At 45.0% G+C, this 15,338-nt stretch overlaps 1 long non-coding RNA gene across 1 annotated transcript in view; it reads left to right on the top strand.

The window, feature by feature from the left end:
• The first annotated feature begins 13,931 nt into the window (after nt 1–13,931).
• LOC138747879 (uncharacterized) overlaps nt 13,932–15,338 on the top strand; it is a 47,281-nt gene continuing 45,874 nt past the window's right edge. Inside the window, exon 1 of the long non-coding RNA XR_011347710.1 lies at nt 13,932–14,155. This is a non-coding gene — a long non-coding RNA (uncharacterized lncRNA). The remainder of the gene's footprint in view (nt 14,156–15,338) is intronic.

Raw genomic sequence — 15,338 nt, 5'->3', positions numbered from 1 at the left:
CTAAGCATGCAGCCTTACACTGCCCATATGTTGATGGTCAGTGAGGAGAAGGAGATGTTGCCAATCCACACTGATTGGAGGAAGTCAAAGATCCAGTTGTAGATGGACAGAGAGAGACCCAGATCCTTTTGCTTAGTCACCGACCTTGCTAGTATGATGGCGAAGAATGCTGAGCTGTAGTCAACAACCAACAGCCTGTTGTAGGAAAGGAGTAAAATATGACACTCTGCAGACACCATGGTTGAAGTAAAAACACAATCCTGGAGAAACTCAGCAGATCAAACAATGTCCTTTAAAGGTAAAAATACATAACCCATGTTTCAGGCTTGAGGCCGTAATCAAGGTATGGAAAAATGTCGGCAAGCGTCCGAACAAAAGAGTGGAGGGGGAAGGGTGGTTGCAAAGACAGGAGGTGGTAGGTGGAGAAGGGAGGGAGGGGTCAGCAGCGATCAAGGGGGATGAGGGATGGCTGGGTGAAGGGAGGAGGAAGGGAAGGAGGAGAACTGGAAAGGGGAAGGGAAGAGGAGAGCAAGTTAGCAAGAACTGGAAAAGTCGATGCTAATGCCTTCTGGCTGGAGAGTGTCCAGACAAAATCAGGAGTGGTTCCTCCAATTTATGAGTGGTCTTAGTGGGGATAGTACACGAGGCCATGGACAGTTATGTGCGTATGAGAGTGTGACACAGAAATGAAATGGTTGGCCACTGGGAGGTGTCTGTCACTGGTCCGGACAAAGCAAAGGTGCTCAGCAAAGCGATCTCCCGATTTGCGCCCAGTTTCTCTGATGTAGAGAAAGTCACAAAGGGAGCACTGGATGCAGTAAATCAGTCCTGTGGATAGACAAGTCAAGTGTTGCTTCTCTTGTATAGGACTGTTGGGGCCCCGGACCGTGCTGAGGGAGGAGGCGCGGGAGCAAGTGCAACCTGTTGGCGGTGCTCCTGTGGTCCAGGTGATCTACCGCAGAGTGGAGGGCCAGTGAGATGGCACCTACCATTAGCCTGTTGTGATGAGAAACAAACTGACCTGTGCCCAGGCCCTTCCTGAGATAAGAGATGGTTTGCTCCATAAACAACCCCTGGAGGCACTTCATCTTAAAAAAAAGAATTACAAGGCATGAATTCCACTGACAAGGACAGCATTTATTGGTCTTCACTCATTACTCCAAAACTGAATGACAAGCAGGGCAACAATGTCCAATTTCTGTCCGCAAAGGACTAACTGCAAAGATTTTTACGATTATGAGTTCATTTTGTGATCAGCATTAAACAAAACTAAAATGTTTTTTTGCTTTATTTAACCATCTCATTTAATTTATATTCCACATCTGCTATTGGGGCATTTGAACTCATATTTCTACATATGACTGAAGGTGGGAGAGGTGGAGAGACATCATCCTCCTGGACAGACTTGAAGCCAACAGCATTGATTTTTCTCATTTTAGGTAAACCCCGTCGTGATCTGTTTTGACTGTTTCCATCTCTCCTTTATCGACTACCGTTCTTGCCTTTCTCTCTAATTCCCCCCTCCCCCCACCGTGGTCTCTCCCTCCCCCGTCACTCCTCCTCTCCCACATTGTGTCAGAGTTTGAGGTTCAAAGTTCAGATTGACTGTTAGAGAACACACATGACATTGTTACGGCGCAGATTTACTGCAGCTTTCAAACAAATAATGAATGCGCCTGCTCGTTTCTTTCAGCACACCCTGAGGTCGACTTTCTTTTATTATTCACTAGACACCATATTGCATTCTTCAACTCCCAAACACCGCCTGGCTCAACCCCTCTGACCTTCTCAACGTCTCATTGCCACATGGATGATTCTGATGCCCTCACTCTTCTCCCCCTGCATCTGAAATCCATCACCCATACACCGACGCTTTACACACCTGTGCATGCACGCTATTACTCCCGCGTGTCACATCACTTACGTCATCAGCGGCGGCCGCTACCACTCCTGACGAAGGTAAGTACGTGACTGCAACAACATTACATACAACCCTGAGATTCCTTTTCCCTGGAAATTTCTACTTATTGGTAGTACAAACTTCACTCAAGATAAAGATACGTATACAAAAAAAAGAGAGAAATGTAAACAAAGAAAGAATTATAAACAAACTGTGAAATACAGAAAAAAAATGTTAAGTAATAAATAAAATGCAAAGTAAGAGTTGTTAAATGAGTCCCTAATTAAGTTTGTTCTTTAGGAGTCTGATGGTGGAGGGGTAGCAACTGTTCTTGACCCTGGAGGTATGAGTCTTGAGGCCCCATATCTCTTTCCTGAGGGTAGGAACAAGAAAAGAGCATCAGGATTTCTTTTTTGTCATGTAATAGCACAAAATGTAATATTACACAAAATTGCCATCTGCCTGCCGTATGGCAGACATAGAGACATTGTTGGTGTCACTCGATGCCCTGTACAGTACAACAGAAAAAGAAGCAAAAGAGACACTGATGGTGGAGGGGTAGCAGCTGTTCCTGAACCTGGTGGTGCGAGCTTTGTGTCACCTATACCTCTTTCCTGATGGCAGCAGCGAGAACAGAGCATGTGCTGGGTGATGTAGATCCTTGATGATTGCTGCTGCTCTTCGACAGCAGTGCTCCCTGTAGATGTTCTCGATGTCAGGGAGAGTTTTGCCTGTGATGTCCTGGGTTGAGTCCACTACCTTTTGGAGAGCTTTAAGCTCAGAGATATTGGTATCCCCATAATCAAGATCCAAGATTCATGATTTAAGATTCAAGAGTGAAGATTTAATTTGTCATGTAATTAAAAACAGTGTCATATTACACAAAATTGCCTTTGTCTGCTGTAAGGAAGGCAGATTCGCCATTGGTAGCAATTCCCTGAAGCACCTCTTACTGTCAGGGAAAGAGAAGCAAAAGAGAGTTCCCCAGAGTCACCGAGTGTCCGTAGATTCACCTTCAGCACTCCCGCAGTCCCTTCTGCCCCACAGAGTCCAGTCCAAACCATCGGCAAACCAAACTCCAGATTTAAACCTCTGATACAATTAGGAACCAAGCGCCCTCAGCACCCTCTCACATCTTGGTTCTGATACCTGGTACCCCTTCAGCCAGTTTTGAGCTTGTCTCTAGCAGCCTGCATCCTCCGTGGGTTCCTCGCCTTGAGTCCCCAACAACCCACTGCCTGTGCTCCACCACAGTGGGTCATCTCCACTGCTTCTCCTTCTCAGACAGGGTGCTCTCCCAGTTTTATGCTGCCCTGCATCAGTCATCTGCTTTCCCTGTCATCCCTAGTGGCTGCTGCCAATTGTCGGCGCTGCTATCTTGGGCACAGACCTCCCAGTCACAGGATTTTAAATAAAGCATCGTCGGCTCCTTTCATGGGCTATTCAAAGGCTGAACGGAGCTAACAGCAGTCAGGCTGGGCGCTGTGTCTCTGTTCCCTGCTCAGCTGGGGTCTGGACCAACGGCAGGGCGGCCGTTACAGCAGCTCCAGTAGTGCCGCCATTTTTACCACTCCGGCAGTGCACACCAGGCCGTGATGCAGGCGGTCAGCACACTTTCCACTACTAGGGTGGCACGATTGGTGTAGCAGTTAGCACAATGCCTTTACAGCGCCAGTGATCAGGATTTGGGTTTGAATCCCATGCTAACTGTAAGGAGTTTGCACGTTCTCCCCATGTCTGCGTGGGTTTTCCCCGGGGGGGGGGCTCCAGTTTCCTCCCACTGTTCGAAACATACCAGGGGTGTAAGTTAATGGGGTGAAAATGGGCCACAATGGCCTGTTATCGTGCTGTATGTCTAAATCAATGGTTTTCAAACTGCCCCCCCAACTCACATTCCACCTTAAGCAAATTCCTTTCCCATAAGTACTCTGTGATTAGGAAGGAATTGCTTAAGGTGGGATGTGGGTGGAAAGAAAAAGGTTGAAAACCACTGTTTTAATCATTACTCATTGACTCGTTATGTGGACGGTTTCAGAGCTCCAAAAGAAATGGGCCAATAACAATTTTTCTCCAGCAAAATATTTCAGTAACAATTGGGTCTATAGCAGTGGTTCTCAACCTTCCCTTCCCACTCACATCCTACGTTAAGTAATCCCTTACCAATTACAGAGCACTGATGGCATAGGGATTACTTAACGTTGGATGTGAGTTTAGGGGGGCAGTTTGAAAACCACTGAAAAAAAACACGCAGAAGCTTGCCAGGATTTCCGATGTCATACCAAACCTCCACAAATTCCTGTGGAAGTAGAGGTGTTGACGTGCATTCTTCACTATGCCATTAATGTGTTGGGTCCAAAAAAGATCCTCCTAAAATATTGACTTACCCTCTCCACCTCTGATTCCCCACAGATCACTGGATCGTACACCTCTGCTCTTCGCCTCCTGAAGTCCACAATCAGCTCCTTGGTTTTGGTGACCAAAACCCAATCACCTCTTAGTTCATCCGAGGTTACTTTTGCAGCTTGATATCTCCACTTCCTACTTTGGTCTTGATAAAGAGCCCTTCTGACCATGCCTGACCAACCAAATCATTCCAATGTCTCAATGCTCGCTCCAGATTCCAGTGTCTGCATTTATTTTGGTGGGTTTTTTTCCGGTGAGTATGTCAGCCATTCGACTGAGACCAAACTCCTTGTTAGTTCGCCGTGAACAGATTGGCTAATTCATTGAAACAAGCACCGTTGAATTTCCAGGCAATATTTTTGAATCAGAGTAATCCTGAGAACGATGCCTCCTGGTGGTTTTTCTCTCAACTCGTGCTCGTTTATCAGCTGGCTGCAGTGCAGGCTGATTACGTCGACAAACTGGTATGATCCAGGGCAGGTAAAACAAGAATAATAAGGTATGTGCGGAAGCAAAGGTATTTCATTAGCCAGAGAACCAAACATAAACAGCCTAGTAGAAGGCCCTGCTACCTCAAGGCTGCATAATCTGGCTAAGCAGACACTGCACCACAATTTATGTCGATTAAAGTGGACATCCCTTCACTTCTGGTTCTCTTGATGGACTTCAAGCATGACAACAATGAAAGACTCTCATTGTTGCGCCGAATGCTTCATTTTTAAAAACTCCTTAATTACTATTCTCCTTATCCGGTCCAAAATAAAAAGATCTGCATTGCCAATTAAGTGCTCAGCCTAATTTATACTTGTCAACCTCTTTGTGTTCATTGCAGACGAACTTTCTCTTCATTGTGCCCTCATGGATTGGATGCTTCACCAAGTGCGCCTTGATTAGTTAATTGATCTGAGCACTTTACTGATGAGAAATCATTGTCAAGAGCGTCTTCAGCTATGCAAAGAGGCACAGGGGAGGATTGGGCCATTTTGTTAATTTTTTTGCATGATGCTAATGAAGTATTTGGCAGCACATCGGTTCCTCCAGTGACTCAGGGACAGAGGAATGCGCGAGCAGAAAGCACTCGAGCCAGGCCTGGGAGAGCCGATTGCCAACCTTCCACAGAAGGCAGCACAGAATCATTTTCAGCTTGAAATCCTCCATTACATTTTGCTGTGAGGCACTTGTGCACCATGTGGGAGGGAGGGGAAGTCTTCTAACTGATGCCTTGGAGTTGGAGGGAAGGATGGGCTTGAATGGATTGCTCGTGGCCTGACGGAGGAGGAGCTGTCATACTCAGTACTGCTCTGAGGGACCGGTCTGGCACTGCCAGGCCCATCAACAAAACTGTGTCACGCGGCTTAAAGAGGCTGAAATCTCTGCCGTGACAAAACTTGTGGAAAATAAGCGTCCTGCGGAAAAGGCTCAGAAATTGAAAGGCCAGGTTCTGCGGCTCAGCCGTTGCACTGAAGAGGACATATTTCCTACCCACCAATGATCTCTTGTCAGTAAAGTGCTCAGAACAATGAAGCACTTGCTGAAGCATCTATACCACGAGGGAAGTTTGTCCGCAATGAATACGAAAAGGTTGACAAGATTGATAGAGGTCTACAAGATTATGTGGACAGCCAGCACCTGTTTCCCAGAGCAGGATCAGCAAACACCAGGGGACATGTGTACAAAGTGAAGGGAGGGAATATGAGGGGAAACATCAAGGGTAAGTTTTTTACACAGAGAGTTGTGGGTGCCAGGAATGTCTTGCCGGGGATAGTAGTTGAGGTTTTTTTAAGAGACTCTTAGACAGGCACATGGATGGAAGAAAAATAGAGGGTTATGGGGTAGGGAGGGTTGAGTACTTTGTTTGAGGAAGGAATATATGGGTCAGCACTACATCGAGGGCTGAAGGGCCTGTACTGTGCTGCTTTGTTTATGTTCCGTTGCCCACAATTTGATGTGAGCTCTTGAGGTCAAGAAAGGTCACGTGCAGCCTGTCATTCTGGAATGTTCGTGGATTTAACGCAGGGCTAAGTTTGTGCTCACTGTGCCTCACTATGGTCGGAATCGTCATTGTGAGTCTGAGGGCAGCTCTTCAACCAATGGGAGGAGGAGGCTGAGGAGGACCGTCCCTGTGCCAGGGAGGCCGCACTGTAGATTCTAACGTTGCATTCTTTCCTGAAAATGCTCATGACCACAGAGTATCTGGCAACCCTGGTGTGCTCCCCATTTCCCAGAGAAGGAAGATGAGGTCATGCATTTACATCCACAGTACCTTTCCAGCAAATAAAATGGATGATGAAGAACCTTTCTGAAATGTGGCTGCCTTCAAAAGATTTGTGACTATTTTATGCCTGGTGTGTAATTACATGCAAACCATAATCCGAACTAACTTTCCTCCACAAATCTAATCCAGTGCAGAGCCATACCTAACAGCAACAAGTTTACATACCCCTTTGGATGCTGCTGAGGGGGACGAGCTATCTGGGCCAGGCTGCAGCCAGACCAATAGCACCATGGTCGGCTTTGAGCCTCTGTAGGGATGGGTGAAATCAAGCAGAGCGATGGTCATAGGGGACTCGATAGTCAGGAGAACAGAAAGGAGATTCTGTGGTCGCAAATGTGACTCCAGGTTAGTGTGTTACCTCCTGGGTGTTCAGGACCAGAATGTCTCTGAGTGGGTGCAGAATATTCTTAAGCGGGAGAGTGAGCAGCCAGAGGTCGTGGTGCATATTGGTACCAATGACATAGGCAGGCGTGGGATAGAGGTTCTGCAAAGTAAGTTTAGGGATTTAGACTGAAGGGCAGGCCCTCCAAGGTGGTAATCTCTGGATTACTCCCAGTGCCATGAGCTCGGGAAGATCAGAGTAGGAAGACAGTGCAGATAATGTGTAGCTGGGGAGATGGAGAAGGGGGCACAGTTTCAAGTTCTTGGATCATTGGAACCATTTCTGGAGAAGGGGGTTGACCTGTACAAGTGGGATATGTTGTGCCTGAATTCGAGGGAATCGAATATCCTGGAAGGGAGGTTTGCTAATTCTGTTGGAGGAGGGGGTTTAAACTAGATTTGCAGAGGGGCGGGAACCAAAATAAAGAAACAGAGAAAGGAGTAGGTGGTGCACAAGCAAGGACAGGTGGTAAGGAAGGACAGGCAGATGGGGCAAAGTTGGTGGGGTGAGTTGCAATGCAACATGGACGCAGAGACAAGAAAAGTAACAAATGCAAGGCTAAAGGTTTTTATATAAATGCACACAGCATAAGAAGTGGATGACCTTGTACTACAGCTACACATTGGCAGGTATGATGTGGTGCCCATCACAGAATTGTGGCTAAAGGATGGATGCCATTGGGAGTTTAGGGATGCACTGTGGATCGAAAGGAGAGGCAGGTAAGCAGAGGGTGTGGCATGGCTCTTTGTTAAGGAATAACATTAAATCATGAGAAAAAGATGACAAAGGCTCTGAATCTATGATGGGTTGAGTTAAGAAATGGAAAAGATGTGTCAGAAGGGCAATGTTATGATTGTCATGTAGGGGTTTTAACATGCAGGTAGATTGGAAAAACCAGTTGGGACTGGATCTCAAGAGAAAGAATTTGTAGAAAGCCTACAAGATGGCTTTTTCGAGCAGCTTGTTGGTGAGCTCACAAGAGGATTGGGTGTACTGGATTTGGTGTTGTGTGATCCACCCAAGGTGATTAGAGAGCTTAGAGTAAAGGAACCATTAGGGGGCAGTGACCACAAAATGATTGAGTTCAATTTGAGATTTAACAAGGAGAAACTAAAGTCAGATGAGTCAATATTTCAGTGGAGTAAAGGGAATTACAGTGGAACTGGCCAAAGTAGGTTGGAAGGGAGCTCTGGTCGGGAAGATGGTAGAGTAGTAATTGATGGAAATTCTGCAAGAAATTAAGATGGTGCAGGATAAACACATTCCAAAGAGAAGAGGATATATTTGAATGGAAAAATGTCACAACTGGAGCTGACAAAGGGAAGTCAAAGCCAGCGTAAAAGCAAAAGAGAGGGCATGCAAGGGAACAAAAACTAATGGGAAGATTGAGGATTGGGAAGTTTCTAAAGATTTGCTGACAGTAAAAATAACTTATAAGGAGGGAACAGATGAAGTTTAAAAATGATGCTGGAGAAATGATAATGGGAGACAAGGAGATGGCCTAGGAACTAAATGTGTATTTTACATCGCTGTGGAAGATATTAGCAGTGTGCCAGATGTCGAAGGGTCAAGGAAAGGAAGTGAGTGCAGTTACTAGTTCAAGGGGCAAGATGTTAAGAAAGCTGAGTGGTCTTAGGATGGATGTCAGTGGTTGGGAAAATGTTGGAATCCATTGTCAAGGATGGAGGTTACAGAATATTTGGAGGAACATGACAAGGCAGACCAAAGCCAGCATGGCTCCCTTTAAAAGAAAATCTTGCCTGACAAGCATATTGAAGAAGTGGCAAGCTGGTTGGATAAAGGAGATGCAGTGGATATTGCGTATTTGGATTTTCAGAAGGCTTTTGACAAATTGCTGCTCATGAGGTTACTTAACATGATAAGAGTTCATGGTATAATAGGAAAAATACTTGTGTGGGCAGAGCATTAGCTGTTTGGCAGGAAGCAGAGAGTTGGAATATAGGGATCATATTCTGGTTGGCTGCCAGTGGGTAGTGTTGTTCCACAGGGGTCAGTGTTGGGGGCCATTTTTTATGTTGTCTATTAATGATTTAGATTATGAAATTAATGACTTTGTAGCCAAGTTTGCAGATGATACGAAGGTAGGTGGAGAAGCAGGTAGTCTTGACGAAACAGGAGGCAGCAGATGGACTTAGACAGCTTAACCTATGTCCTCTGGTCACCCAGTCCATTCCTTTCATGATTTCGTACAGCTCAAGAAGATCAGCCCTTTTATTCTCCTGAACTCCAAGGAATGGAGCCCTAACCTGCTTAACCTATTCCTGGACCCCAGGCCTCTCATAAATATTTAAATTCAAATTTAACTTTTAAAAATTAAATTTAGACATACAGCACAGCAACAGGCCATTTCACCCACAAGCCCGTGCAGCTCAATTACACCCAATTGACTTACACCCCGGTACATTTTTGAATAGTGGGAGGAAACTGGAGCCCTTGGGGAAAACCCACGCAGACACGGGGTGAGTGTACAAACTTCTTACAGCCAACGCAGGATTTTAACCCCAGTCCCGATCGCTGGAGCTGTAACAACATTGCTCTATCTTCTACGCCAACCATTCTGCCCATCTTTTCTGTCTTCTCACCAACTTAACAGCATCCTTCCTGTAGCACGGTGACCAAAGCTGAACACAATACTCCGAGTGGGACCTCATCAATGTCTGATAGAACTGCAACATGATCTCCCATTTCTTTACTCAATACTCTGACAGATAATCATTTCCTTTTTCATTCTTCCTTGCATTTTTCTTCCATTATCGTCCATCTCTCAACTTTTTGGTCACTCTATTAACCCCTCTCAAGTCCTTTGCACGCTCTTGGTGTCCTCTCCTTACTTACTGGCTCGCCTGTCTTTGGATTACCATCAAATTTGACCCCAGTACACGAGGTCTCTCCATTCAAATCATCATACAGATTATACATAATTGAGGCCACATTTTAATGATCCCGGTTGTGCCCCGTAATTACCTATTGCCACTCCAAAATTATTATAACATTCTGTTAGTTAGTCACTTCCTATGCTATCTATGGGTCACGTCTCCAGAATGGAGGACCATCGCCTTCCCAAGATCGTGTTATATGGCGAGCTCTCCACTGGCCACCGTGACAGAGGTGCACCAAAGAAAAGGTACAAGGACTGCCTAAAGAAATCTCTTGGTGCCTGCCACATTGACCACCGCCAGTGGGCTGATATCGCCTCAAACCGTGCATCTTGGCGCCTCACAGTTTGGCGGGCATCAACCTCCTTTGAAGAAGACCGCAGAGCCCACCTCACTGACAAAAGGCAAAAGAGGAAAAACCCAACACCCAACCCCAACCAACCAATTTTCCCCTGCAGCCGCTGCAACCGTGTCTGCCTGTCCCGCATCGGACTTGTCAGCCACAAACGAGCCTGCAGCTGACGTGGACTTTTACCCCCTCCATAAATCTTCGTCCGCGAAGCCAAGCCAAAAAGAAAGAGATGCTATCTATCAGCTTTTCTCCTCTTAAAAGAATGGCCACATGGTTAGCGTAGCGGTTAGCGCAATGCCTTTACAGCGCAAATATGGTTTGAATCCCATGCTGTCTGTAAGGAGTTTGTATGTTCTCCCCCTCTCTGCAGGGGTTTTCCCCAGGGGCTCCGTTTTCCTCCCACCATTCAAAATGTACCGGGGATGTAGGTTAATTGGGGTGTAAATCGGGCGGCACAGACACCTGGGCCAAAATGGCCTGTAACCGTGCTGAATCTCTAATTTTTTTTTTAATTAAAAAAAGGAACGCAACTTCACTCGCTTGTTCATAAAGCAGGAAGAATTAGTGCTTTGGCACTTCTTACTTTATGAAACAGAGGTATAACCTACACTGATTCTGTGCTTGAGGTGAGGATGTTAGAGTCATAGAGAACAGAAGGATGTTCATCGTGGCTCATGGTGGCTCTTTGAAGCAGTTGTCTAATTACTCCCCCCCCTCATTCCCCAAACCCCAACAGAATTTCCTCAGCCAGTCTATCACCAATTCACTTTTCAGATTTTCTTTTAAATCACTCTCCAACATCCTTTCATGGAGAATACTCCAGATCAGAAGCTCTTGCTGCCATTGCAGCCAACTCTGCTCCAGTTTACCAAATCTGTGATTCATTTATTTCCCCATCCATTCGTGGAAATGGTTCCATCCACATTTTGAAAACTTCTGTTGGATCTCCCAGTTAAATCAACTGCAGGGAAAACTCAACCAAATTCATCTGCCTGTCCGATCAATAATAGGCTTCTTTTCAAGAAGAAAATAGTGCTGTGGCATTTCGTACATCCAGAGACCCCTTGTTTAATGCCTTTGGCGGTGGAGCATTCTCACAGTATCGCCACGGACAAGCTCAAATCTAGGACCTAGTGCTTAAAACGCCAATTGAATTCTAGAGCCAAAACAACTCTAAAACATTCCACAGCTGGCTGACAGAACGGACACAGAATAGGGTAAAGGACCAGCTTTTAGTAGTGCATTCTCAGTTTCGTGAACCCACGTTCAGGGCATGACCAGACTGCAACCCCCCCCCGCCCTGGAACTAGTATTACACTCATCTCCAGATCTCATTAACCAATGAGCCCATTGTGAGGCACCTCTTGTAATGTTCATCAGAAATAGTAACTCTTTCCAATTCTTGTCTACCACCAAATCAACTATTCATTGTAGACAAAGTAATGTTGAACTTGCTCATAACTGTTGCCATGGTTCATTGTTAAGTAAAAGCATTGTGCATTATTGATAATTTAAATATTGTACTTATAATGCACTTTTTCTAACTTCATGTTTAATTTAATTTGTTAGCCTTCAAGAAGACAGCAAATAGACAATTGGATGCCAGAAATAACCGGAAAGAAATTTGATCAGCATGTTAAAAGTTTACTGAATAACCAGTCGTTAAGACTCTTGTGGCTGAGAAAATAGATAGGGGTTTTGCACTCCATGCCCTAGACCAGTGGTTCTCAAGCTTTTTCTTTCCACTCACATCCCACTTTAAGTAATCCCTATGCCATCGGTGCTCTGTGATTAGTAAGGGATTGCTTACGGTGGGATGTGGGTGAGAAGGGTTGAAAACCACTGCTCTCGACCCAATTGTGACTGAAATATTTTGCTTGAGAAAAATTGTCATTGGCCCATTTCCTTTGGAGTTCTGAAACCGTCCACATAACGAGTCGATGAGGGATGATTAAATCAGTGGTTTTTAAACTTTTTCTTCCCACCCACAACCCACCTTAAGCAATCCCTTAGTAATCACAGAGCACCAACAGCATAGGGAATACGTGAAGTGGTATGTGAGTGGGAAGCAGAAGGTTGAGAGCCACTGCCCTAGACTGAAGAGATTCTGAAGCAGTCTTGCGATGTTGAATCCATTCAACATCTGCTAAGAATCCTCAGCAAAGGTCTAGTGCTCGAGTCTAGTCATGAAGGTTCAGTGTGGTTTTGCCAGGACCACTCATCTCTAGATCTCATTAACCAATGAGCCCATTGCAAAGGCAAGGGGAGAGTGATCTTGACATCTCAAGTGAAATTTGATTGAATGCAGAATTCAAGGAGCCCTGGCAAATCGCTCTCCACTGGCACAGTGCCAAAATGGTTCTCCACCTGTCACCTTGGCCTAGGATATGGTCGCAAGAGCTTCTCGGGGTAGTGACCCATGTCCCATCATCCTTAGCTGCTGTTGGGGGAGAAGGAATTGATGATGTTTTGGGTTGGAACTCTTCACCGAGACGTGATGAAGAGTTCTACCCCGAAATGTCAACAATCTCTTTTCAAAACAACATAAGAAATAGGAGCAGGACCAGGCCGTTTGGCCTATCGAACCTCCTCCACTCTATAAATGTTCATGGTTGATCTTGTTGTGAACTTCACATACACGTCCTTCCCTATCACCCTTAAATCCTCTGCCATGCAAAAATCTATCTACATTTTAAATAGATTTATTGTTTCCTGCATCTGAGAATTCCACCTATATCTGGGAAAAGCTATTCCTCCTCAGAGGCTCCCTTACATCTTGAGCCTATATCTCTTGGTTCTAGTCTCACTTACCAGTGGAAACAACTTTCCTGCCTCTATCTGATCTATCCCTTTCATAACTTTAGATATTTTGAGAATCTTATTGAATAATGGAGCAGACTTGATGGACAGATGGTCTGTTCCTGCTCTGATTTCTTATGTTCTTATGTACACCTGGTGTACATAAGAACCACTTTCTTTGCAAATACCTGCGAGATTGATATCCTGTCCTTTTGTGTACAAGGACTTCCAGATCCTTTTGTGCATCTGCATTCTGTAGTTTCTCCCTAGTTAAACATTCTTGCGTTGTATGGCTGGTGTAGCGGTTAGCGCAACGCTGTTACAGCACCAGCAGTTGGGACCAGGGTTTGAATCCGCGCTGTCTGTAAGGAGTTTGCACATTCTCTCCGTGTCTGCGTGGATTTCCCCCGGAGTCTCCGGTTTCCTCCTACCATTCAAAATGTACCAGGGATTGTAGGTTAATAGGGTATAAATTGGGAAGCACGGGCTCGTGGGCAGAACTGTGTGTCTAAATTTCTTTTAAAAATCTTCCATTCATCCTACCAAAGTGCATAATCCCAAACTGTTAAATTATTATCTCTCCCTTCACCAATATTTATATCCCACTGTGACAGACTTTTTCCACAAACTGTCTTGCATCCTATCTTTGTATCCTCAGCAACTTTGGCAACAGTCCACTTATTTCCTTGATCTGAGTCATTAATATACATTGTACAATTCAGGAGGCAAATCACTGCTCACATTTTGCAACACCGAGATTGGCACAATTATTCTTGCATCATCTTCAGCACCAGCACCAGACTTTGTTTTTGTTTTTCTTTTAATTCTTAATTTCCTGTTAATCGTGAATAAATCATCCTTCTCGTGAAGTCTTTATTTGTCAAGAATTATATTTTTGTTCAGAATTATAAAACATCTCTCTAAATCTATGTGTTAGCTGGAGCAGTGGCCCGGGAGAATTCTGGACCTGCCATTGTTATCTCCTTCCTGATTGCAGCTCTGGCATCTGTGATTGCAGGCCTTTGCTATGCTGAGTTTGGTGCTAGGGTCCCGAAGACTGGTTCCCCTTATCTTTACAGCTATGTTACGGTTGGAGAACTTTGTGCTTTCATCACTGGCTGGAATCTAATCCTTGCTTATGTAATTGGTAAGTGAAGTATTATCGGAATGTACACACTGACAATTTGAGTGTGGTGATTTTTCTCAGCAAACCATTTACATTAATGATTTAGAGGAGGGTGTGGTTAACTGGGTAAGCAAATATGTGGATGATACGAAAATGGAGGGAGTGGTGGATAGTGAGGTAGGTTTTCTTGGATTACAGAAGTATTTGGTTTGTTTTGAAGAGTGGGCTGAAAGATGGCAAATGGAATTCAATGTAGACAAGTGTGAGGTGCAGCATTTCGGTAAAAATAACCAGAATAGGACATATGCAGTTAAGGGGAGGGCATTGAGGCACGCAGAGGAGCAGAGGGACCTGGGGGTTACAGTACAGAGTTCACTGAAGGTGGATTCCCATGTAGACAGGGTGGTTAAGAAGGCATATGGTATGCTGGCCTTCATAAATCATTGTATAGAGTAAAGGAGCTGGGAAGTGATGCTGCGGCTGTTTAAGGCATTGGTGTGGCCAGGATTGGACTGTGCTCAGTTCTGGTCTCCAAATTATAGAAAGGATATAGATAGGTGGAGAGGGTGCAGAGAAGGTTTACAAGGATGTTGCCTGGCTTACAGCATCTGGATTACAGGGAGAGATTAAGGAGGCTGGGACTTTATTCATTGGAATGTAGACGAATAAGAGGGGACTTGATAGAGGTATTTAAAATTATGAAAATAATTTATAGACTAGACATAAACAGACTCTTTCCCCTGAGGGCAAGGGAGGATGGAACAAGAGGGCATGAGTTAAGGGTAAGGGGGAAAAACTTTAGGAGAAATATTAGAGGATGCTTTTTCACTCAGCGAGTGGTGGCAGAATGGAATGATCTAACAAAAGAGATAGTTGCGGCAGGGTCCCTTCTGTCATTTAAGAGAAGGTTGGATGAGTACATGGAGGTGAGGGGGTTGGAGGGTTATGGTCGGAGAGCAGCAGGGTTGAGCTAGTGAAGTTGTTCTAGTGAACCGGTGTGGACTTGAAGGGCCGACATGGCCTGTTTCCGTGCCGTAAATGGTTATATGGTTTTCTATCTGCCACTGCTTATTGTAAAAACATGATACTGGAGAAATTCAGATGGTTAAACTGAGTCGTTTAGATAGCAAAGATAAAGATACATAACCGACGTTTCGGGCTTGACCTCTACACCGAAGTGTGGAAAAATATCGACAGGTGCCCA

This window comes from Narcine bancroftii, chromosome 1 (genome assembly GCF_036971445.1).
Source record: "Narcine bancroftii isolate sNarBan1 chromosome 1, sNarBan1.hap1, whole genome shotgun sequence".
Lineage (NCBI taxonomy): Eukaryota > Metazoa > Chordata > Chondrichthyes > Torpediniformes > Narcinidae > Narcine > Narcine bancroftii.
The sequence above is the reverse complement of the archived record's forward strand: the minus strand, read 5'-3'. Positions and strand labels throughout refer to the sequence as shown.